The sequence below is a fragment of the Pipistrellus hanaki genome, assembly GCF_964339955.1.
Source record: "Pipistrellus hanaki genome assembly, chromosome: X".
Lineage (NCBI taxonomy): Eukaryota > Metazoa > Chordata > Mammalia > Chiroptera > Vespertilionidae > Pipistrellus > Pipistrellus hanaki.
This window is the reverse complement of record NC_140524.1, coordinates 77,474,278-77,501,869: the sequence shown is the minus strand read 5'-3', so window position 1 is coordinate 77,501,869 and position 27,592 is coordinate 77,474,278.

Here is a 27,592-nt window from a genome sequence, read left to right as displayed (position 1 = left end):
AAAGCAGTCATAAGAGAGAAACTCATAACATTATAGGCCTACATCAAGAAACGAAGCAAATCTTTAAAAAATAATTTAAGCTTTACACTTACAGGAACCAGAGGGGCAGGGAGATAATGAACAAAGCCCAAGTGAGTAGAGGGAAAAAACAAAACAAAACACAATAAAGACCAGCCTTAGCCAGTGTGACTTTGTTAGTTGGGTGCACGAAAAGGTTGCTGGATCGATTCCCATTCAGGGCATATGCCTATGTGGTTGGCTCTATCTGTGGTAGGGGGCATGAAGGAGACAACTGACTAATATTTTACCCTTACAATGCTCTCTCTCTCTCTCTCTCTCTCTCTCTCTCTCTCTCTCTCTCTCTCTCTCTCTCTCTTTCTCTCCCCCCCTCTCTCCCTCTCCCTTCCTTTCCCTCTAAAATTCAATAAACTATTATTTTAAACTAAAAGCCTGTTGCACAATATTCATGCAAGACTAGGGCCCTGGCTTCACTCCCAGCCATCTCTGAGCCAGCAAGTCCCTGCTCCCCACCCCAGCTGCTGGGAGCCAGCAAGTCCTCCCTTCTGTCAGGAGCACCACTCCAGTAGCTTCCTCTGCTGCCCTCCTTCCTTCATAGCAGGCTTCACACTGCTCTGCGTCTGCATATGCAAATTAGCCTCCATCTTTGTTGTGTTAATTTGCATACTCACTCTGATTGGCTGTGGGTGTAGCAGAGTGATGGTTAATTCGCATGTTTCTCTTTTATTAGAATAAATAAATAAATAAATAAATAAATAAATAATACAGACCAGAGCAGAAATAAATGAAATAGAGTTTAAAAAATACAACCCAAAGTTTAATGAAACCAAGAACTGATTCTTTCAAAAGGTAAATGAGATTGTCAAATTTTAAACCAGATTCCTTAATAAAAAAGAGAGAGCCCAAAATAAATCACTTCATAATTTAGAGGAGAAGTAACAACTGACCCTATAGAAATATAAGAAATTGTAAGAAAATATTATGAAAAACTACATTGCAACAAAGTAGATAAATTCCTAGAAACATGCAATCTTTCAAAACTGAATAAGGAAGACACATAGAATCTAAATAGACAGATTACAAGTGAAATTGAAGCAGTAATTAAAAAAACACAAACATACAAACGTCTAATACCAGATAGTTTCATAGGCAAATTTTACTAAATATTCATAGAACTAACAGCAATCCTTCTCAAACTGTCCCAAAAAATGCAATAGTAGGGATGAATCTCAATCTCATTTTACAAGACCAGCATTATCCTAATTTAAAAACAACAACTAATAAAGACACTACAAAGAAAAAAATTATAGGTCAATATCCCTGATGAACATTGATGCTAAAATCCTCCAAAAAATATTGACACACTAGATCCAACAATACATTAAAAATGTCATACAAAATGATCAAGTGTGGCTTTTTCTGTGGATGCCAGATTTTTACAATTTCTGCAAATTAATAAATCTATACACTGCATAAAAATTAAGGATAAAAAACATATGTTCATATCAATAGATAAATAAAAATAATTTTATAAAATCCAGCACCCTTTTATAATAATACTCTCACAAAGTGGAAATAGAGAGAACATTTCTCAACATAATAAAGGCTATCTATGGCAAAACAGCATCTAACATCATTCTCAATTAGCCAATAGTAAAAGTGTTTCACTTAAGATTGGGGACAAGGCAGGGATGTCGGGTTTCACCTCTCACTGAAGTTCTAGCCACAGAAATCAGACAAGAAGAATAAATAAAAGACATCAAAATTGGAAAAGAGGAAGTAAAACTGTCATTATTTGCGGATGACATGCTGATATATAGATAGAACCCAAAAGTTTCGATTAAAATAATAATAGAACTGATAAATTAATTCAGTAAAGTGAAAAGATATTATATATATCAATTAATCAGTTGGAAATTCTATGCACCAATAATAAACTCTCAGGAAGGGATATTTGAAAACAACACTATTGACATTTTGATAACAAATAAAACACCCAGGAATAAATTTAACCAAAGATGAAAAAATAACTATACATGGAAAATTATGAGATGCTGAAGAAGCAAATTGAAGAAGACATAAGTTTGTGGAAGCATATATTATGTTCATGGATAGGAATAATTAACATCATTAAAATGTCTATACTATAATGCAATCTATAGATTTAATGCAATTCCTACTAAGATACTAATGGCATATTTCATGTAACTAAAACAAATAACCCCAATATTTATATATAACTACAAAAGACCACGAATAGCTATAGTTATCTTGAAAATGACAAGCAAATTTGGATGATCATGCTACCTGATATCAAACTAAACAACAAGGCCATACTCATTAAAACAGCATGGTCATTAAAACATTGATAAAAATCAATAAAAAAGAATCAGGAACCTAGAGATGAACCTACACTCTTCTAAAAAAACAAACAAAAAAAACCCCACCTTTTTTCTTTATTTAAACCAAGTAATTTATTTGGTTGCTTTCGAACCTACATTCTTATGATCAATTAATATTTGACAAAGGAGGCAAGAGCATAAAATGAATTACATATAGTCCATTCAATTAATGGTGTTGAGAATATTGGACATATGAGTACAACAATGAAAGACTATCTTCTTATACCATACTCAAGAATAAACTCAAAATCAATTAAAGACTTAAATGTTAGACTCAAACCATAAAAATCCTAGAAGAAAACATATGTATTTATGCCTCTTTGTTACAGGATTCCAGATGGTCTCGGAGTTGTTTTCTGAAATATACAAACATATTCTCGACCAAAAGTTAATAAAGGGATATTTTCTATAAATTTGACTTGAGATCCTTTTTCTTTTATTTTCCCCCCAAATGATTTTCCTCTGGCTTGTTTTGACACCATGTGTGTATTTTCATGGGTATCTTTCTGTTAGCGTTTCGAATGAAGGTTAATTTTCTAAAGTACAAATTTTTTAGATGTAAATTATTCGCAGGATATTTTTCCTTACATGATATTCTTCCACTGTAACCCCCTTTTTCTACCATGTGTGTATTAGTGGAATTACAAGGGTATTTCTTAGATCACAAGATCTCACACATCTAAAGGAAATGATGAACAACATAGACTGATGAACAAAAACAGACTCAGAGAAAGAGAAGCACCGAACAGACTTTCAAACCTCAGAGGGAAAGAAGGGGAGGGTGGGGGTAAAGAGAAAGAAAGAGATCAACCAAAGGACTTGTGTGCATGCATATGGGCCTGGCCAGTGGCCATCGACAACGGGGAAGGGGTGTGTGTGTGTGTGTGTGTGTGTGTGTGTGTGTGTGTGTCTATGTGTGAGGGCATATGTAGGAAGGAGTTTGGGATGGGATTGGGGGGATGAGGACAATTATGTGATACCATAACCAATAAAAAAAAAATGGGGAAAACAAACAAACAAACAAAAACATATGCATTTAAATCTTGGACCTTTTTCATAGCTATATATCTCCTAAGGCTAAGGAAATATATATAGGAAATATATATAGGAAACATATATAGGAAATATATATAGGAAATATATAGAGGAAATATATAGGAAATATATATAGGATATATATATATATATATATATATATATATATATATATATATATCCCGAGGCTAAGGAAACACAAGAAAAAAATAAATGGGAATACATGAAACTAAAAAGTTTTTACATAGTAAAGGAAACCTTCAACAAAATGAAAACAAAAAACAAACAAAAACAACCACAATCCATTGAATGAGAGAAGATATTTGCCAATTACAAATCTCATAAGGGGTTAATGTCTAAGTTTTTAAAGATACTTATAAAACTGAACACCAAAAAACAACAATAATCCAATTATAAAATAGGCAAAAGCTCTGAATAGAAACTTCTCCAAAAATGACATACAGATGACCAATAGACATATGAAAATATGTTCAGTATTTCTAATCATTCAAAAAGTGCAAATTCTAACCACAATGAGATCTCAACCCAAAACTGTCAAAATGGCTGCCATCAATAAATCAACAAATAAGTGCTGGTGAGAGCATGGAAAAAATGGCAACTTCATGCATTATTGGTTGGAATGCAGATTTATGTAGCCACTGTGAAGAACTGTATGGAATTTTCTCAAAAATTAAAAATAGAGCTGCTTTATTATCCAGGGACTATATTTCTGGGAATATATCTGAAGAAATATGAAACATTAATTAAAAAGGCTCTACATACCCCTATGTTCATTGCAGCATTATATACAATTGCCAATATTTGGAAGCAGCCAAAGTGCTGATCAGTAGATAAGTGGATAAAAAAGTACACAATGGAATACTACTTGGCCATAAAAAATAAAGGAAATCTCACCATTTGTGTCAACATGGATGGAACTGGAGAGTATTATACTAAGTGAAGTATGCTAGTCAGAAAAAGACAAATGCCATACAATTTCACTCATATGTGGAATTTAATGAAAAACATGAACTAACAAACAAAATGGAAACAGACTCATAGATACAGAGAACAGATTAACACCTGTCAGACAAAAGGGATAGTTGGGCTAGGTAGTAAAGGTAAAGGGGTGAAGGAAAAAAAACCCACAAAACTGATAGACAGCAGTGTTAGTTTCCATAGGGAAATTGGACTTGAGGGATAGGAGAAGGTATAAATGGTGATGGAAGAAGACTTGACTTGTGGTAGTGAACACACAATACAAAGTTCAGATACTTTATTATAGAATTAGGGGCCGAATGCAAGAATTCATGCACTTTGAAAGGAACTGTGGGTCATGAGGCTGCAGTGGGCACAGGGGTGGGTCTTGGCCCATTCTTTGTGCCCATGCCTGGCCCCTCCCACTGTGTCCCTTGGTCCCCTGTCTGCCGGCAACCCTGCTCCTGCCATCACCACTCCCACACGCTGATGGCACTAGTCCTACTCACACCCACTGATGGTGTGGAGCCATTAGAGCTGGCACCAACAATAGGTGCAAGTGGGGCCATTGCCAGTAGTGGATACAAGAGGTGGCTGCCAGCCCGGATGACCCCTCAGGAGCAAGGGGATGTGGAAAAGCCATGAGGGGCAATTGGAGCCAGGAGCCACCACTCACACTTGCTGATGGTGCCAGCAGCGAATGCGAGTAGAAGCTCTAGTGCTAGCAGCAGGTGCAAGTGGGGCAGGTGTGAGCACCCAATAGGACTATTGCAAATGGGAGCAAAGAATTTTCAGTAACCACCAGAGGCTTTCCCTGATGACAACGACTGGTGTCCTGCCTTTGTCTGATGCCCCTGCTTACCTGCTCCACCATCCCGCCACAATTGATGCCTGCCATGTTCTGCATGCGCCACCTGATGGTCAGAACACGTTATAGTGACTGGTTGTTCAGTTGTTCCATTGTTGGATTGTTCCACTGTTTGATCTATTTAAATATTAGGGTTTTATATATAGACTAGAGGCCAAGTGCATAAAATTAGTGCACTTGGGGGGTCCTCAGCCTGGCCTGGGCACTCTCACAGTCTGGGAGCCCTCAGGATCTCCTGTAGAGCGGGCCTAAGCCATCAGTTGGACATCCTTAGCACTGCCATGGAGGTGAGAGAGGCTTCTGCCACTGCCACTGGGCTTGCCAGTCATGAGCCTGGCTTCTAGATGAGCGGTGCTTCCCCTGTGGGAGTGCACTGACCACCAGTGGGAAACTCCTGCATTGAGCATCTATCCCTTGGTGGTCAGTGTGTGTCATAGTGACCAGTCGTTACGCCACTTGGTGGATTTGCATATTAGCCTTTTATGCCTGCAGGATTGTGCCAAAACTGACTTTCCAACATCCCTTGAGGGGTCCCAGATTGCAATAGGTCACAGGTCAGGCCGAGGGACCCCACCAGTGCATGATCAAGGCCAGGGAGGGTCACAGGAGATTGGCCAGCTGGGGAGGGGCCATGAGATGGCTCCAGGGCATGTCTGACCTATCTTGCTCAGTCCCGATCAGCTGGACCCCAGCAGCAAGCTAACCTACCAGTTGGAGCATATGTCCCCTGGAGGTCATAGCTACTGGTCAACTGGTCAACTATCTGCCCCTTTGTGGTCAGTGTACATCATAGTGAGCAGTTGAGTAGCCTTAGCATATCATTAGCATATTATGCTTTGATTGGTTGAATGGAAGACCAGACACTTAGTCTTTTATTATATAGGATTATATCACTGAAAACTATACAATTTTTAAGCAGTATCATTCCAATAAAATTAATTAAAAATAAATAAAAGAAGAGAGAGCCAAAAGGTTCAGAATGGGCCAGTGTCATGTACCTATGACATGAATCCATAATGCACCAAAATAAACTTTATTCCAGGAACCTGGGTGTAGGTGGACTGAGTCCGACAAAATGGAGTCAGCAAAGATAGCAGGGAGAGAGAGGTTTTTATTCATTTTTGCTGGTTGTAAGCTACTCTAATGATGTAAGGGTCTGGTTCGTCCTTGGTTCCTCCCAGTGTCAGATGGCTAGTGGTTATCTGTGCTATGCAGTGCTCAAGGCTGCAAGATTTCTGCAAGATATCTTTTAAGCACAATAAGTTTTTCTCTGCCCCTTTTTATTCTCTGTAACTTTTCATTCCCTTCTTAATGGGTATATATAAAGGAAAAGAAGGGGGCTGGGTCATCGTTCTCTATACTGCTTCCAGCATGGAAGGGGCTGTGTTGGATGTCTAAAGAGAAAATTCAGATTATTTCCTGGGATATAGACCTATAGGGTCCCTTTACCTGGGTAAGGACAAATTGTGTTAATGTCTTAACTAGAACTTGTAATATTGTTTGTTTAAACTTGGCAACTAATTCTAAAATGCAGGGCCTGAGGAGTAGGAGTAGGATAAATAGCATTAGGGGGCCTGTCGGGGGTAAAAGCCAGGTTAATTTGGGCAGAGCTGCTTGTAGGCTAGACCATATGGACTGCTCTATGCTGTCTTGACTGATCTCCTTGAGCCATTGAATATTCTGTAGACTGTGTTGTGTGTTTTTGGTTTTTTTTTTCTTCTTCTTTATTTTACCTGTAGAGTTTAGATAAAAACAACAGGAGGTGTTAGCAATTAAACAAAACCCTCCCTCTTTGGCTAAAAGATACTCTAGGGTGAGTGAGGGGATCATTTTAGGGACATAAGAGATCAGCGAGATTCAGAAGCACAATGAAGCTAAACAAATAGATGTGATCTGGAGAGAAATTCCATAAATTGCCCTGGAGGCAGAGGTCTGTAAAGAGTTCAAAAATAAATTGCACTGTTTGGATGGGATAGTCTGCTCCAGGTGGGGAAATGTTGTCACTAACAATCTGCAAGAATGTGAAAGTCATAATTTATTAGTCATTTGGTTGATATGTGAGAGGGACTATTTTCCCAGGAAGGCTAATAGGAGGGTAGATTATTCTGAGGGCGAGTTTTTTGTTTGTTTGTTCGTTTGTTTTCTTCAGTTTTGCCCCTTGCTAGGCATCTGGAACTTTCTGCTCTGGTGAGTTTTTACACTTGTTACTGGCCTATTGTTCTTGCTCTGGGGGTCAGGGATGATGAGGCCTGGGCACAAAAGGAGGTTTTGGTGGTGTTTAGGGATTGTATTTCCTGAGTGTAAGTAGCACTTGTAACCTGGTGGAGACAAACTCTTTTTATATATTTTAGTATCATTGGGGTAAAAGTTAGAACAATAAGAGTTATGACAAATGGTCTGGTGCAAGAAAAGAGACATTAGTTTTGAGGGTTGTAGTCCAATATATCAAAATGAGGTTTATTATCTTAGTTTAATTTGTCCTTGATTTAGGGAGATAGGATTTACTAGATGGCTGTAGACTGCTGTTTTACTATCTCAGTTTCCCTATTCCTCTTGTTCTGGCTTACTGGCCTGTGTCATTTATATAACTTCCTTTTAACATTTCTCCCCATAAATCTTCTATTACTTTCACAAACCTTCTTACAATTTTCATAAACACTCTAACAACTTTAACTCTTTCTTTTTTCTTTAAAAATGCATTCCCATGCCTTATGTCCTTTATTATTAAAACCATACAATATTTTAACCTTAATTTTCCTTAATGATAATTAAAAAGTAAACAGCCAGCATTTCTTAGATTGACATTTATGAATACTTTCATTTGTAAAAAATATACCTTTAACATAGTATAAGACATTATATTAACAGTTCCAAATCTATTTTATAGATTTTCTGTAACAAAACGTAAAATCAGGTGAACTTAAAATGTGTTGAAATATTTAGATGTTTACCATTTAATATGGTAATGTTTTAAAGCTTTAAGTTGCCAAAGACTTTGGAAAATTATGTATAGGGATATGAGGTTGGAGAAAAAGTGGAGGAGGAGGAGGAGGAGGGAGTAGGCCTAGCAGTCTGTTCCCAGGCCTCTATCCATTTGGATTTAAAACTGCCACATTTTTTTCCTTAGAGATAATATGCTAAGGTTTGGGTCATAATGAGTTCAGTTTCTGCTAGTAACCAGACTGTTAAGTAAGCATTTGTAGTTTTGCAGTAAAGAAAGTTGTTCTTTGGGAAGGGGTATGTGAGTTATGAGAAGGTGCTGAGGTCAGAGCAGTTTTCAGAGCATTAAAGGGCTGAGAATGCTGGCCTTGGGATCTGAAGGCTCAGTGAGGAGTCCCTTTGCCATGTTATATTATAGAGGAGCTTTGTGAGAAGACTGAAGTTGGGAACACAGAGGCAAGAGTACCTAGCAAGCCCGAGAAAGGAGTGTATTTCTTATTTAGAGGAGAGGACAGTGATGGATGAGATAAGGTGTTTACAGTCTAAGGAATGGTGTGATTGTGTGGGGTGGAGAGTGAAACTGATATAGGTGACTGTCAATTGGGACAAATGGGCTTTATGAGGGGATGTCTGTACCCTTTCAGTCGGGCAAGAAGAGTGGATAAGGGGGTATTTAGTAAGATGCAGTGTAAAGGTGAGGTGGCTTATTATTTTTTAAATATCAATATATTTTATTGATTTTTTACAGAGATGAAAGGAGAGGGACAGAGAGTTAGAAACATCGATGAGAGAGAAACATCAACCAGCTGCCTCCTGCACACTCCCCACCGAGGATGTGCCCACAACCAAGGTACATGTCCTTGACCAGAATTGAACCTGGGACCCTTCAGTCCACAGGCCAATGCTCTATCCACTGAGCCAAACCAGTTAGGGCATTGTTTTTTAGATGGCTTGTGATTGTGAGACTAATCTGTCAACTCACATAATAGAAACTGAGGAGGGGACAATGGTCCCAGTGAATTCAGAGAGGGCAGAATAAGTGGCCCCAGTGTCAAGTAAAAAGAAGATGGGCTTACCTGCCACCACAGTCATTACCCAAGCCTCTGTCCTGGTGATGTAAGTCTGTGGGGCCTTGTCTGAGTCTGGGTAGCTTCAGTCTTCTGTGGTCAGTTCCAGGAGGTCTGGAAGCTCTAAACCAGATCCAGAGGGCAGCCTTGCTGAGGTCGGACCGGGAGGGGGTAGGCTACAGTCTGATCTCCAGTGGCCTTTCCTCCTGCATCTTGGGCAGGACCCAGATGGGGGTCTTGGGTTTGGGAAGGATTTGGTCCAGTGTCCTCTATTGTATTTGAAGCATGGGCCTGGAGAAGGCTTAGCCCCTGACTTACCCTTTTTGAGAGGACCAGCATTTCCTTTGGGGTTCATGAGAGGGGTGGCTAGAAGCTGAAAGGCCTTTGTCTGGGCTTCAGCCTTGGCCTGATCTTGTCCTTGTTTTTGGATTTGGATCTCTTTTTCTCTCTTATTAAAGACCTTAAAGGTCATGTTTAAAAGGTCTCCTTGGGGGGTTGCTCCTTCTGGGCTTATTAGGTCAAGATTGGTGTATTTTCTCATGGCATGCATAAAGTGGGAGAGGAAGACTGCTGAATTTTCATGTCTTTCCTGGGTGACCTTTGCTAATTTTTTAAAAAATTAACTGCTTTATGGGCTGCCTTTCTCAGACATTCTAGCAGGTAGATATCCAACCATATGGTCTCAAGACCTGCAGCTTGCCTTCCCTTTCTGATAGTTCCATTGTGGGTCCCTGTTAGGGACAGCATCCACTGTGACTGGGAAGTCAGGAGTCTGCTGGTGAAGGGTATTCCTGTGGCCCTGGGCATGAAGCCAGATTTGGCGCCAGCAAATATCCTGAAGGGGGCACTTTAAGGCTAGTGCCATAGTGGGAGGAGGAAGAGAGCTGAAAATTGCTCCAGAGCAGGTGTGAGATGAGGTGGTGATGGTGGGATCCACTAGGTAGGGTGGCAGACTCTCAGGCTGCTGACACTGAGGAGCTGAAAGGGGAACCAGGGATGGGCGACAGAGATGGTCTGTGAGATCAAAAGTGATGAAGGAGCAGGAGGATTTGAGATCCTCTGGAGGTCCAGAGTGAATAAGAAAATTTTGTGAGGGAGAGCAACTGTTACAGAGAGAAGGATGTGTCCTTGAATATAAAAAATGTCTGGATATACATGATCTCAGACCACTTGCCTTGCCTGAAGCAGAATTGTCAAGGTCAGACAGGATTTAGAAGCCGAAAGTGCCATTTTACTGAGGCCAGAAGTCATGCACCAATTCTAGGGTCTGAAGGCTTTTAAGTAGACAGCCTAGGGGTGTGGTGCGGGGAAAGGCTGAAGGCAAGTTTCCCTATGATGCCAGGCTGTGGTGTAAGGTCTGTTCTATGTGAAGTTATGGTGGAGAAATGTGTCCCATCTCCCCCTAACATTCACAAGAAACAGACAGAGCCCTCCCTCCAAGACAGGTGTCCTGGTTAGGAGAGTGAGTGAGGGAACCTTGTTCCCTGGGAGGGCTTGTCCTGATCAGCGCTGGATTTTTCTGGTGCCAGCTGAACAATATCAGCCCCAAGCCTGGCTCCAAACCCAAAATTACAAGACAGTCCTGGACATGAGAAAACAGACTAAAGCCACTTACCTATGAATTTATGCCCAGTGTTGATGGAGAAGGAGACAAGGCAAGGAGACGTCTACTATCCAGTCACAGGCATGACCCACACCTGTCCAGAGGAAGGCTGTGGTGGAGGGTAGGGGGGGAGAGGGGGCAAGTAAGTGTCACAAGTCCAGCAGAAGTTCAGCCCTATGGGATTGTGGCTAGGGGGCTTCCCTGTACACAAGGGAAGCTCAGGAGCCATACAATCACGGCCTCTCTGAATGCCAAGTGCCCAATTGCTAGAACCTTGTGATGGTTCTTACTCGACCGTTCACTAGACCTTCCCGGGTTTTCAGCACCAAATGACAGGTTCAGAGTGGGCCAAGGTTGCACACCTATGACATGAGGCTATAATGTATCAAGAGATTTTATTGTAGGCACCTGGTTGTAGGTGGGCTGAGTTTGACAAAATGGAGTCAGCAAAGAGAGCAGGGAGAGATAGGTTTTATTACGTTTTTGCTGACTGTAAGCTGCTCTACTGACATCAAGGTCCAGTCAGTCCTTGGTTCCTCCCAGCGTCAATGGCTAGTAGTTATCTGGGCTATAAGTTGCTTGAGGCTGCAAGCTTTCTGCAAAATACCTGCTAAGCACAATAAGTTTTTCTCTGACCCATTTTATTCTCTTTAACCCTTTCAAGAACCAGATTTGAACAATGAGAAATTCGTGCTCTAAAAAGTAGCCACCTATATTCTGGCAGTTTCTGAATTTGAGGAATAAAGTCTGTCCTATTGATCCCTCACCTCAACACGATCAGGGTGGGATAAAGATGAGTTTACAGTTGTGAGTAAAGAAAACTCAGAGGTTATTCTTGTATTGTTATCTATTAATTATTATATTATATTCCATAGAAAATGTTAGCCTACTTTCCCCAATCTCTGTTTATGTGGGAGCTACCACTCGAGCTTCAGTCCTTGCTGTTCTTCCAATAGCCTGGTAATGTCTTGTCATGTCTTTTACTTTTGTTTATTCTTTTTGAGCTGCTGTAATAAAATTGCCATAGATGGGGAGGCTTAATCAAAAACATTTATTTGTCACTGTTCTGGAGTCTGAGAAGTCCATATCAAAGTGCCAGAAGATACGTTGGTGTCTGGTGTGTGCTGTGGTCCTGATTCATAGTCAGTCCTTTTCTTGATGAATCTTCATGTGGCAGGAGAGATGAGAGAGCTCTTTGGAGTCTCTTTCATAACAGTGCTAATTTTATTTAGAATGTAATCACTTCCTCAAAATCTCATCTTGAATTACCATTGTTTGGGATTTATGATTCAACATATGAAATTTAGAAAGACACAAATATCCACTACATAGCACCTAGCCTTGTTTAGAGTCTTTCTGGCTCTATTCCCAAAAGGAGCTTAATAAGACGAGGTATTCACGCTTACGTCTGACTTGACACCGCAGTTCTCTGTGTCTGCTGGCAGCGGAAACAAAAGCAATGTTAGGTACCAACAATGATTGTGGCATCTGGAAGAAAATTGGGTGCTTAACTTGGCTTATTTCCTTTTGTGACACAGTCACTATTTCATTTTTCAGTATTGACCTTAGCAAACATCAAGACAAAAAAAAAATATTTCGTGTCACCCCTATCATGTGATAGGCAGAGAAAACATTGTGCTCAGTTATTGTGGCAAAGGGCAACTGGCCATGCTCTGGTTAAAGAAAACTGACAGAAACAAAATACACATAAATGACATAGACTATGTATGGCAATCTGAACACACCCAATGTCTGTGTGGTTGCTGGTTCCAGTAAGGCAAGACTTTGGGGCTGCTATTATGGGCCTGAAATGTGAGAAAAATGGTCAAGGCCATAGCCCTTTGAATGCTCTTTTACTACAAGTAAAATTAAGGCTTTTCAGGAAAAGGGAGCCTCTTTGTCTGATCAATGCGGGTTTAACCTCCCTCCTTTGATCATAAAAAATATTTACTCTCTAATTTTAAACCCTTATTCTAATACTATACTTCTAACTCTTACCATATTGTGGAAGATAAAGGCTTCTCTATGCTTTTCTTTTTTATCAAGTCTTGGTTTGGTGACACCCAAACCCTTTCATCATGTATGTTTATGAACAGAACAGTTGGCTTTAACAGTGATTAACTCCTATGTCTGGCTCATTGACACTAAGACAATGGATGTGTGGGCAAAAAGAAGAGAAAACAACTTCTGTGGCTGAGACTAGACACTCCAACAGGCTCTATATTGCCCACATTAGAGGAGCAAGGATATTGCAAATCAGTCATTTCCTTCAAATGTACAAACTCACTAGAAGGTGAACTCCAGTGCAAATATGATTAAACTTTAAATGTATATCAACATGAAATTTATTAGCTTTTTCAGACATTGATGTATCTGATATCACTCAAAAGAGAAAAATATGATTTTTATCTGAGGTATTTATATAATCAACTGATTCATTGCCATTTCTGATAGCCAATTATCATTTATTGAAAATGAACTATTTAAAACTATTTTAGTCCTTGTTCCCAGTTGGTAAGAAAAAAAATCTAGAAATTTGACTACATTGTTTGCTATCAGTTTCATAGAATATGTCTAATGTTCTAGTTTATTTTTGTGAAAGTATTTTTTACCTATCCCATCAACCCTTAAATAGGAGTGGGAAAACTTTTTTAAACCAAGGGCCATTTGGATATTTATAACATTATTTACTTAACATAATTCACTTAATTTAAATGTATGTTGCTATGAAAAAAACTCCTAGATTTATTGAATTTCGAGTCCGGCCAGAGGCTGCCTTGGCAGGGCCAAACCAAGTGATTTTGCAGGCCTTATATGGTCTGGGTACTGGATGTTCCTTACCCCTGATTTAAATGATTTTCTAAGGCAAAGTAAACACAGCTCTTCTTTCTCACAAATTTAACATAAATCTTAAATATCTAATTGATATAGTTAACACTATAAACTGGAGACATTGCTAAACATTTCTGAATTATTTTACTGATCAAATTGTGACATTTCTGCTTATGCTATATTTTAGTATCTGCCAACTCTATCTAAATTACAGTATCACAGAATTAACTAAGGATATTTAAAAGTAAAAAAAAAATAATAAGCAAGTGTGAGTTCTTAGCAATAATCCAATATTTATATGTTGGTAGGCACCAGTGTGCTTACTTTCTATTAAAATTTCATTACTAGATACTATGAAAATAATTACAATGAAAGGAATTTTTATGGCAAGGCTTACTATCAACAGTACATTTTATTTATTTATTTATTTGTTTGTTTGTTTGTTAGTTTATTTGTTTCCTTGTTTTAAAATATATTTTATTGATTTCTTATAGGAAGGAAGGAGAGGGATAAAAAGTCAGAAACATTGATGAGAGAGAAACATCGATTACCTGCTTCCTGGTACATTCCCCACCGGGGATGTGCTTGCAACCAAGGTACATGCCCTTGACTGGAATCAAACCTGGGACTCTTCAGTCCGCAGGACGATGCTCTATCCACTGAGCCAAACCAGTTTTGGAAACAGTACATTTTTTTAAAGTGGCTCCGTTCCAATTTAAAGGTTAAAAAAGAAAAAAATGTCTATCAATTTTTTTTTCCAAAATTGATATGAAGAAACTTTGGATTGCCCATACATATTATTTTTGAATTTTAAAACTTAAAACTATTCAGTTTTATTTTATTTTATTTTATTTTTTTAAACATTTTTATTGATTTTTTACAGAGAGGAAGAAAGAGGGATAGAGAGTTAGAAACGTCAATGAGAGAGAATCATCGATCAGCTACCTCTTGCACACCCCCAAATGGGGATGTGCCCGCAACCAAGGTACATGCCCTTGACCAAAATCGAACCCGGGACCTTTCAGTCCACAGGCTGACGCTCTATCCACTGAGCCAAACCGGTTTTGGCCTATTCACAGTTTTAGTTAATTCAGTCCTATAATCAAATTCTGTTTTTCCTGATTTTTTTCTTACCAATATTTATATAAATTCAGATACACCATAGGGTTTTAGTAATTTCATCCAGTTCAAAGGGATGGTGTGAAAGTTTATTATCAGAGATATGTACCTTACAATAAATCAGAGTCCTTTACATGGATCTTTCAGAAGATATAACATTTTTGCAAATGTATCAGAGTAAAACAATTACTGTCTGTAAATGACAAAAAAGAAACTTAAAATGACATGGTTATAGACTTAATTACAATGCAATTTACATGGAATCCCGTTCCTTTTGCAAAACATAATATTCCAGAATAAGCATTAGAATTATAAATAAAAGTATATAAAAAAAGTACATCAGAATTTTGTAGACTCTTGCAGATTTTTTATGTAATCTCTGGAGCATCAATTCTAATAATATGCATATATAAATATAATATAGTTATCATTTTCTTATTTGACAGAGCTTCTCATATACTTAAATTTATATGGGAATTATATAATTTATATTTTTATTTTATAAAATTTTCCTTCTTAAAGAAAGAAAGGAAATCCTTGAAGCATTCCAGGTCTTATTGGAATGACCTAAAGTCAATTCTAAGTCAAGAAAATATTTCTTAAAAGTCAAAAGTCCAAAAGTCTATATTATTATTATTATTATTATTATTATTATTAAACTAGAGTCCCAGTACATGAAATTTGTGCACTGAGGGAGGGGGTGTCCCTCAGCCCAGCCTGCACCCTCTCCAATCTGGGATCCCTCTCACAATCCAGGACTGTTGGCTCTCAAGTGCTTGCCTGCCTGCTTTCCTGATTGCCCCTAATTGCTTCTGCCTGCCAGCCTGATTACCCACTAACCACTCCCCTGCCAGCCTGATTACCCCTAACTTCCCTCCCCTGAAGGCCTGGTCACCCCTAACTTCCCTCCCCTACAGGCTTTATCACCCACAACTGCCCTCCTTGCAGGCCTGGTCCCTCCCGACTGCCCTCTCCTGATGGCCATCTTGTGTCCACATGTAGGCAGGATCTTTGACCATATGGGGGCAGCCATCTTGTGTGTTGGAGTGATGGTCAATCTGCATATTACTCTTTTATTGGATAGGATAGAGGCTTGGTGCATGGGTGGGGACCATCTGGTTTGCCCTGAAGGGTGTCCCAGATTAGGGTGGGGATTCCCTTGGGGTATGGGATGGCCTGGGCTAGGGGCCTGTGGTAGTTTGCATGCCAGCCACACTGCCTGATGACCAAAGTGAAGACCCTGGTATCTGGGGTTTATTTATCTTCTACAATTGAAACTTTGTAGCCTGGAACAGAGCCAAGCCTTCTGCTTGCTCTGTGGTGGCAGCCATTTTTGTTGGGATTTTTATTTATCTTCTATAACTGAAATTTTGTAGCCTTAAGCAGAGGCCAAGGCAGGCCAGGGCTACAGAAGCTTGGCTTCCTCCATCACCAGGGGAAACCCTAGCCTCCTGCTCTCTCCAGCTCCATGGCTGCCGCCATTTTTGTTGTGATTTATTTATCTTCTATTATTGAAACTTTGTCACATTGAATAGAGGCCTGAGCCAGCAAGGGAAGGCAAAAAGCTTGGCTTCCTCCATTGCCAGGGAAACTCAAGCCTCCCACCTGCTCTCAGCCTTCTTGGTTGGGTTTATTTGCATATTCACTCCTGATTGGCTGGTGGGTTTGGCTGATGGGTGTGGCTTGTGGGTATAGCAGAGGTATGGTCAATTTGCATAGTACACTTTTATTAGATAGGATAGTACTGGAAGTCCTTGACAGAGCTATTAGGCAAGATAAAGATATAAATGCATCAAAATTATAAATGAAGAAGTAAAATTGTCACTTTTTGAATGGGACATGATCCTTTATATAGAAAAACTTAAAGACTCTATCAAAAAACAAAACACAAAAACTATTAGAAACAATAAAGAAATACAGTAAAATTTCAGGACAAAAAATCAATGTAAAAACCCCATTGCATTCCTATATACCAACTATAATATTTGAGAAAAGGAAATGGAAATAAAAAAACACAATTCCTTTTGTAATTGAAACTAAAAGAATACAATACCAAGAAATAAAGCTCAAAAGGGTTGTGAAGGACCTATATGTTGAAAATTACAAAGTATTAATAAAAGAGATTGAAAAAAAAAGTGGAAAGATACACCATGTTCATGGATAGGCAAATGAACATAGTTAAAATGTCCTTATTACCCAAAACAACATAGAGATCTATTTGTATTTGCATTTCTATATTGCAAATGAAGTGTTGCATATGTCCCATCCCCCCCCCATTTACCCCTTCCAGCTCATCCCCCTCCTGCCTCATGAACTCACCACCCCGTTGTCTGTGTCCATCATTTATGCATATTTGCATACAAGATTCTTGGTAGATTTTCTCCCTCCCCTCCTTTCCCTCTGAGATTCCGCACTCCATTCCATGTCTCTGGATCCAATCCATTCATCAGTTTATTTTTGTTACTTAGATTTCACATATGAGATTATGTGATACTTGTCTTTCTCTGGCTCACATTTCAATTAGCATGAATCTAAAGAGCAAAGTCAAATGACAAACAAAATGGGAACAAAGGTATGTTCATTTTCACATGTCATATTCAGCATAATGCTGGAAGTCATACCACAGCAAGCAGAAAAGAAGAATAGTTTGTTTTCATATATGGTGTAAGTTGGTGATCTAGTTTCATTTTTTTTGCATGTATCTTACCAAAGATACCATTTATTGAAGAAACTGTCTTGACTCCACTGTATTCTCTTGCCTCTGTTGTCAAATACTAATTGAGCATATGACTTGTGTCCATTTCTGGGTTCTCTGTTCTGTTCCACTGGTCTCTATGTTTGTTCTTGTGCCAGTAACAGGCAGTTTTGAGAACTGTGGCTTTATAATACAGCTTGATAGCTGGTATTGTGATCCCTCCAACTTTGTTCTTCTTTCTCAGAATTGTTGTGGCTATTCACAGTCTTTTTTTTATTCCACATGAATTTTTGGAGAGTTTGTTCTAGGTCTGTGAAATATGCTGTTGGCATTTTAATTGGGAGTGAATTAAATCTATACATTTCTGTGGGTCGTATGGGAATTTAATTATGTTGCTTCTACCAATCCATGAACATGGTATCTTCTTCCATTTGTTTATGATTTCCTCTATCTCTTTTTTCAATATCCTGTAGTTTTCTGAGTACAGGTCTTTTACCTCCTTAATTAAGTTTATTCCTACGTATCTCCAAAAATGAATTTAAAATAGATCATAGGCACAAGTGTAAAATGAATAATTGTAAAAATTTTGAAAGCTAATATAGAAAGAAATAAAAGCAACCTTAAATTTGACAGTAATTTTTAGATATAGCACCAAAAACCTGCTGTATTTGAGATAGAATTTATCATTTGTAATGGATGATTAAGTTGACTTCATTAAAATAAAAACTTCTAACATTCGTAATACTCATTTTGTTAGAAAAATTCTAAAGAAGCTATAAACTTGTAGAAAATACTTTCGGAACACATCTGATAAAGAACTAATATCCAAAATATACAAATAATTCTTAACCTTGACTATAAGATAAAAAAAATACTGTTTAAAAATGGCTAAGACATATAGATTAAAAAAAACACAAAACTCACCAAAGAAGATACAGAGATGGAAAATAAATGTGAAAAATAATCAATATTGTATGTTAATATAGAATTTCAAATATAAATATCAATGAGCCATACATGTTGGAATGGCTAAAAGCTAAAATAATGACACCAAATATTGGTGAACAGGAGAAACAGGAACTTTCATTCCTTGGAGGTGGGAATGCAAAATAGTGTGTGCACATTTTAAAAAAGATTATCACTTTCTTACAAAGCTAAACATAAGCTTAGTATATGATCTAGCAATCTTGCTCCTTGATATTTACCCAAATGTCTTGAAAGGTCATGTTCACAGGAAAACCTGCTCACAACATGGGCCATAATTACCAAATTCATAATTGCCAAAACTTATAAAAAAGAAGATCATCTTAGATAAATTAATAAAAATCTGTGGTGCAGGCATACAATTGAATATTATGTAGCCATAAAAAATGAAAGGGAGCAGTTTAACATTGTGACATAGGAAGATTCTAAATTCACATACTTCCATGGACACAGCAAATCTACAGTTAATAATTTCCTCTGAACAGAACCTGAGAAACAGAAGAACATCTATTCCACAACAAAAGTTAAAGGAATGCATCAAGACTAGCAAAAGAAGCAGATTTGATTCATAGTCTAGCCCACATGTGTCAAACACAAGGCCCGCGGGCCAAATCCAGCCCTCCAGGCCTTGCAATGTGGCCCGCACCGCGCTGTCATCACTGCACTCCGCTGTCAGTTTATGACATTGTCAGTTTATGACTGTTCAGTAAACCATTTGGCCCGCGATTTAGGCTGGATTTTAGATTTTGGCCCCTTCTCTGATTGAGTTCGACACCCCTAGTCTAGCCCATTATTGGTGTAGAGTGTGATCTCAAAAATAGCAAAAGCAATAAAAAGGAAACAAAAAAAGAGCTTTTTCTTCTTGAAGATCAAAGGATTTGTTCCCCACAGCAGACAAACCAACCCTTGGAAACTGCACCAGGCAGATGAGGCCCCAAAATGTATGGCTTTGAAAACCAACACACTTGTATGTAGCAAAACCATAGGATTATAAGAAATGGAGATTCCTCTCTTCAAGGGCTTACATGCAGTCCCACTCACCTGGGACCTAGTGCAAAACGGCAATTTGAAGAGATCCTAGACCATGTGTTAAGTAGATCCATTTCCTATAACTTAAAGCTAGAAGGACAGAAGCTAATTGGGACATTTTCTGAAGATGAAGTAACTAGGAGGCACCATTTTGAACTTTTTCTTCTACATTGCCAGTTCCAAGGTGGTAGAGTGCAATTTTTGTCATCTGACTCTAACTTGCTAGTGCAGTCAAGTGAATACCCCACTAACTGTGCTATGCCCCTGCCAGAGGCTTTAGATAAGTGCCCTTCCTACAGCACAACACCTAAAGTCCCACCAGAGGTATCAGAAATGTGTTCCACCAGCCATTTCACTCCCATGGCATCACCAGAGGTGGCAGTTGGGTGCAGTGCATACACAAAATGCCCCTTGAGTACTAGGCTTTTGTTCTTGAAGTAATTACCCTATATAGGAGATTTCTTCAAGATCAGAAGAGATAGTGGTTCTACATAATACATAACACACAAGAAAGTCAAGCAAAATGAAAAGGAAAAGAATATGTTCCAAATTTAAAAAAAACAAAAACCCACACATAATAAAAATCACAGACAAATAATTAATAAAATGGTGGTAATTTACCTGATAAATATTTTAAAGTAATGGTCATAAAGATACTCAACAAATTCAAAAGAATAGATGAATACAGTGAGAATTTTAACAGTGATAGTTAACATTAAAAAGTACCAAATTTTAAAAAAAGTACCAAATATAAGTCAGAGTTGAAGAATTTAATAATTGATCTGAAAAACCCTAGAGGTTTCAACAGACTAGATAAAGCAGAAGAAAGAGTATGTAATATGGCAAAATAAGTCACTCAAAGTAGAACAAATAATTTTTAAAAGAGTGAAGATAGCTTGAGAAAACTTTAGGATGACATGAAGCAGAATAATATTTGCAGGAGAAGAGATAGAGATATAGATGAAAGAGAGAGAGATAGAGATAGAGATGAGAGAGAGAGAGAGAGAGAGAGAGAGAGAGAGAGAGAGAGAGAGAGAGAGAGAGAGATATCATCAAATGATGTTCTGGTATTATATATTTGGCCCACTTCATCCTTTACTATCATTCTCCTTCCCTGTGGTAGCCACCATACTGTTTTCTATTTCTTTTGAGTTTCAGTTTTATATTTCACATACGAGTGAAGTCATATTGTTCTTAGCTTCTTCTGACTGACTTATTTTGCTTAGCATAATATTCTCAACATCTATCCATGCTTTTGCAAAAGTCAGTATTTCATCCTTTCTTATGGGTTTGTAGTACTCCATGTTCCATATGTACCACTTAATAGCTAGTGTAGTTGAATGTATTTTCACATATCTATTGGTCATTTGTATTTATCCTTAGAAGAAGTTTCTATTCAGGTCCTCTGACCATTTTTTAAATTGCATTGTTTGTTTGGTGTTAAGTAGTATGAATTCTTTATAAATTTCTTATGTTAACCCCTTGTTGGAGCTGTTGTTTGCAAATATCATGTTCCATGTATGTAGTTGGTTACCTTTTTGTTTTGTTGTCAGTTTCTTTTGCTGTGCAGAAGCTTTTTAGTTTTATATAATCCCATTCATTTATTTTTGTCTTTGGGTTGAAATTCATAAAATGACCTCTAAAGCCATGGTCCATAATTTTAGTACCTATGTTTTCTTCTATGTAATTTATTGTCTCAGATCTCATATTTTAATTAATTTTTGTGCATGGGGACAAACTGTAGTCTAATTTGATTTTTTTGCCTCTTCCTTTCCAATTTTTCCAGCACCATTACTGAAGAAGCTTTCTTTTTTCCATTGTGTGTTTTTTTTTACTCTTTTGTCAAAAGTTATTTGCCCATATTCATGTGGTTTTATTTCTGGGCTCTCAAATATGTTCCGTTGGTCTGTGTGCCAGTTTTTCTATCAGTAACATACTGTTTGGTTTTTATACCTCTATAGTATAACTTAAAGCCAAATAGTGTAATGCTTCCTACATTGTTCTTATTTTATTTTGTATTCAGGATTGCTTTGGCTATTCTGTTTTTTTGTTTTGTTTTGTTTTGTTTTGTTTTTAATAAATACTAGAGACCCAGTGCATGAAATTCGTGCAAGGGGAGGGGTGTCCTCTCACTCCATCCTGTACCCTCTTCAATCTGGGGCCCCTCAGAGGATGTCCCACTGCCAGTTTCAGCCTGATCATTCTCACCTGTCTGCCTGCCTGATCACCCCTAACCGCCTCTGCCTGCCAGCCTGATTGCCCCCAACTTCCCCTCCCACTGGCCTGTTCGTCCCTCATTTCCCCCCTCTGCTGGCCTGGTTGCCCCCAACTGCACCCCACTGCTGGCCTGGTTGCACCTCACTGCCCTCCTCTGCCAGCCTGGTTGCCCCATGCAGCCTGCTGGACAGTCATTTGGTTGCCCCTTGCTAACTCCTTGCTGGCCTGGTCACCCCACACAGCCTGCTGGTCAGTCATTTGGTTGTCCCTTGCTAACCCCCTGCTGGCCTGGTCACCCCACTGTTTGGTTGTTACTGTGAGGGCATTGTGACCAATTTGCATATTACCCTTTTATTAGTATAGATTATGTTTTTTGTCTTATTTCTTTAAAATTTACTTTGGAATTTAGATGGGGATTAAGTCTATATATTGCTTTGGGTGATATGGCCTATTTAGTATGTTGATTCTTCCATCAATCCATAAACACAGTATATCTTTCCATTTCATTTTGTCTTTTTCAATCTCTTGTAATAATGCTTAGTAGACCCAGGCCTGCAGGGTAGGACAGTTTGGAGGAACAAGGCTTGCAGGGGAGGGCAGTTAGGGGCGACGAGGCCAGCAAGGTAGGGCAGTTAGGGGTGAATGGACCAGCAGGGGAGCAGTTAGGCTTCTATCAGGCTGGCAGGGGAGTAGTTAGAGGGTGATCAGGCTGGCAGGCAGAAGTGGTTAGGGGTAATCAGACAGGCAGGCAGGTGAGCAGTTGGGGAGCCAGCAGTCCTGGATTATGAGAGGGTGCAGGCTGGGCTGAGGAAAACTTAAAATGGCTTTAAAAATACCGTATTTTCCGGCGTATAAAACGACACTGTGTTCTAGTAAAAAGCCTGCTCAGATTGGCCAGAGTCATAAAGGCGGTCTTTTAAAAAAAGAACTGGTGTTGCCTCGGAAGTGGGGGGTAGTCTTATACAGCAAATATAGGCCTAAACCTATGTTTTAACTGTAAAATTAGGGGGTTGTCTTATATTCTGGAAAATACGGGATGTAAATTTAAAAATGAGTCATAAAGAAAAAAAGATTTAAAAGTAACTTAAACTTTCATCCTGAGAAAACAGAGAAAACAACAACAAATCATATCTAAAGCTAGTTGGAAAAGTTAATAAAAATTTGAGCATAAATCAATGAATAAAAACCTGGAAACAATAGAAAACTAATTAAATCAAAATCATATAAGTTTAAAAACATTCATAAAATATACATTTTAGCTAGTTTAGATTAAAATGAAAAAAGAAACACGCTACTGATATCAGAAATGAAAGGTGATTTCTGATCACATGGACATTGAATGGATGTTAAAGAAGTTCTCTGAACAACACTGTTTCTACAAATTTGATAAAGGAGCAATAGATAATTTATTGAGAGTAACAAATTACCAAAGCTCACTTGAGTTAAGATAAAATGAATAATCCAATATTTATAAAATAATTTAAATTGATATTTAAACCCTTCTACAAATTTTATTACTATATTCAACTAATTTATCCCTCATTAAAAAAATTATTTACTTTGTTTATTTTTCTATTTCCAGGTTTCTATATGAAGTTAATACCTAATCTCTTTATCCCAGCTGATCAAGTCAGTAAGTTATTTTTGATTCCTATGTATTGATAGGAAGATGAATTGAGCCTTGAAAGATTGTAAATGCAACTTAACTACAGGAGGGAGAAAGGACATATATATATATAACTGTGTGTGCACATATATGTATGTAAATATATATACATGCATATGCACACAAAAACCAAGAGCAATGACATGAAAGAAGATATGCCACCTTTTAAATAGGTGCTATTTTTAGTAATCATAATTCCTAACAGTTATCACAATTTTACTATTTAAATTATCTTTGTCCTGATCAATATGCAACTATATTCCAAAGTTTTTCTGTACTATAAATGGACTACATACATCAAAAATACACATATTGGGTACATATTATTTATTAAACTTTAATTTTTGTATGTGGCTGTGTTTGTGTATGTCTGTGCACATGACATTTGAGCTCTTCAATCTTTAAAGGTATGATGCAGCTATAGTTTTGGTGTTGTTGATAAGAAGGGGATATTTTAATAGCTTTATAAAGTACTTATTGTATTTCAAATAACAAGGCTGACAATCGCATGGCTCAAAGTAAGACTCATATTTAATGGGCTTCTGGCTTAATTTTGCACATGTTTGTAAGTCAAAATTGGTATGAGTAATCTGAGATAGCATGTTTGTTTTTGTATTAATTTGCAGAAGTGACACCCAAGAAAACAGTGAAATTGAGAATTTTCTAGAAAATTCTAGTCTTTGGCATAAATGGTAGCTTCTAACATTTATGCCGAAGACTAGAGCTGGACCAATAAGTAGATTCATTTCATTCAGACTAATTGCAATACGGAGAGCAACCTAGATGTGAAGATTAGAACATCTCCATAGAGTGGTTTTGCCTTAGACTTTTAAAAAAATATTTTAAATTAAATATATTGAACCTGGCCAGCGTGGCTCAGTGGTTGAGAGTTGACTTATGAAACAATAAGTCATGATTTGATTCTGGTCAGGGCACATGCCAGGTTTTGGGCTCGATCTCCAATGGGAGGCATAAAAGAGGCAACCTATTTATCCATGATTCTCTCTCATCATTGATTTTTTCTCTCTCCCTCTCCCTTCTCTGAAATAAATAAAAATATATTTTAAAAATGAAATTAATGAATTAACTGTGTTGGGGTGACATTAGTTAATAAGAATATATAAATTTCAAGTGTACAATTCTATAATACATAATCAGTACATTGTATTGTATGCCCTGAACCAAAGTCAAATCATCTTCCATCACCATATATTTGGCCACCTTTCCTATTATAACCACCATACCATTGTCTGTGTCTATGGGTATCAGTTCTATATCTTATATAGGAGTGAAATGCCTTACACTTTTTTTTTCTTTATCGATTAAGGTATTGCATATGTGTCCTTATCCCGCCATTGTCCCACCAACACCCCCTGACTCATGCACTCACCCCGCTAGTGTCTGTGTCCATTTGTTATGCTTATATGCATGCATACAAGTCCTTTGGTTGATCCATCCCCTTACCCCCAACTTCCCATGCCTTCCCTCTGAGGTTTCATGGTCTGGTAAATGCTTCTCTGTCCCTAGATTTGTTTTTGTTCATCAGTTTATGTGACTCATTGTATTCCACAAATGAGTGAGACCATGTAATATATATCTTTCTCTGACTGACTTATTTCGCTTAGCATAATGTTCTCCAGGTCCATCCATGCTGCTGCAAATGGTAGGAGTTCCTTCCTTTTTACAGCAGGGTAGTATTCCATTGTGTAGATGTGCCGCAGTTTTTTAATCCACTCATCTGCTGATGGGCACTTAGGCTGTTTCCAAATCTTAGCTATTGTAAATTATGCTGCTATGAATATAGGGGTGCATATATCCTTTCTGATTGATGCACCTAGTTATATTCCTAAAAGTGGGATCACTGGGTCAAATGGAAATTCCATTTCTAGTTTTTTGAGGAAACTCCATACTGTTCTCCACAGTGGCTGCACCAGTTTGCATTTCCACCAGCAGTTCAGAAAGATTCCTTTTTCTCCACATCCTCACCAGCACATGTCATTTGATTTGTTGATAATAGCCATTCTGACAGGTGTGAGATGATATCTCATAGTCTTTTTGATTTGCATCTCTAGGATAATTAGTGACTTTGAGCATGTTTTCATGTGGCTCTTGGTTTCTATATGTCCTCTTTTGAAAACTATCTATTTAGATCCTTTGTCCATTTTTTATTTGATTGTTTATCATCCTTTTGTTAAGTTGTCTGAGTTCCCTATAAATGTTGGAGATTAAATGCTTATCAGAGATAACATTAGCAAATATGTTCTCCCTTGCAGTGGGCTTTCTTGTTTTGTTGATGGTTTCTTTTGCTGTTCAGAAGCTTCTTATTTTGATGTAGTCTCATTTGTTTATTTTCTTTTTAGTTTTCATTGCCCTAGGAGCTCTATTGGAGAAGATATTGCTGACTGTGGATTCCTCTAAGATTTTTATAAAAATCTTACATTTAGGTCCTTTATCTCTCTTATTTTTTTTAGTTTATTTTTGTGTATGGTGTAAGTTGGTGGTCTACTTTCATTTTTTTTGCATGTATCTGTCCAATTTTTCCAACACCATGTATTAAAGGGGCTGTCTTGACTCCACTGTATGCTTTAAAGTTTTATGGGGAGGGGCAGAAGAGTAACTGGCAGTCTGGTTTACAGCTGGGGCTATTTGGCAGTCAGGAAAAAGTCTCAGTAATCATAATATGAAATGCTTATTGATATTTCTAGCCATTTTAAAGGGACAGATGGTTCTAATGTTAGCTAGTCACAGGAAACAAAATATAATAAATTAACTAGGAGAAAAAAGGTAGGGTCAGTATGTGACATGTCACCAGATTCAAGCATGAGGGGAAAGATCAGTTTTTCACCTTGTCAATTTACATGTGGGATTGAAAACTATATTGCTGAATACACTCTATTATCCTACATCGAAGCCAATTTCTGTGTGGATCTTTTAACCTTTGAATAATTTTTACTCAAGGGTTGATATTTCATGTGCTTCAGAATGGCTATTATCAACAAATCATCAAATGACAAGTGCTGGCAATTATGAGGTGGGAATGCAGACTGGTGCAACCACTGTGGAGAAGAGTATGGAGTTTCCTCAAAAAACTGAAAATGGAACTCCCATTTGACCCAGTAATCCCACTCCTAGGAATATATCCTAAGAAACTAGAAACACCAATCAAAAAGGATATGTGCACCCCTATGTTCATAGCAGCACAATTTTACAATAGCTAGGATTTAGAAACAGCCTAGGTGCCCATCAGCAGATGATTGGGTCAAGAAACTGTGGTACATCTGCACAATGGAATACTACACTGCCATAAAAAGAAGGAATTCTTATCATTTGCAGCAATCTGGATGAAATTGGAGAACATTATGCTGAGTGAAATAAGCCAGTCAATGAAAAAAAAACACCACATGATCTCACTCATTTATGGATAATAAGGAACATTATAAACTGATGAATAAAAAGATAGATACAGACAGTAAAGCAATAAACAGACTGTCTAATTACAGTGGGGAGGGAAGGGAGATATGGGGGAGATAATAGATCAACCGAAGAATTTTTATGCATGCATATAAGCATAACCAATGGACGCAAAACTCTGTGGAGGAGGGCATGTATGGCAGTGGGAGGGGGATTTGTAAGATATGTACACATATAATACCTTAATAAAAAAGTGAAATAAAAAAAATAAATGAATGAATAAATAAATCAATCTACTGTTGAGTAAACTATTCCTTTGGTAATGTTGTAGTTCTTCCTGTTTTCCTACATTATGAATAATATAAAACAAACATATCAATCTTCCCTTACCTATTCAGTTGTTAATTTATAGGTTACATTCTAATATTTAGACTGGTGTTCACTTGCTAAAAAATTAGAAATCAGAGATGAGTGAGAAATGTTTGTTAGTATTATTGTATGTATCAAAAATATGTGCGACTATTTTATCAATGTGAGGATATCTCAGAATTCAATTATTTCTTTAGCACTCTTGTGAATTTTATCATATTTGAATATCAAATCTATTAATATTAACTTCATATCTTTTAAATTGATTTTAAAAACTTAAACTTATATTAAATAATAATGTTACTAAAATTCAGACTTGACATATAGTACTATTTTTCTAATAAATGTTTATAAATGAC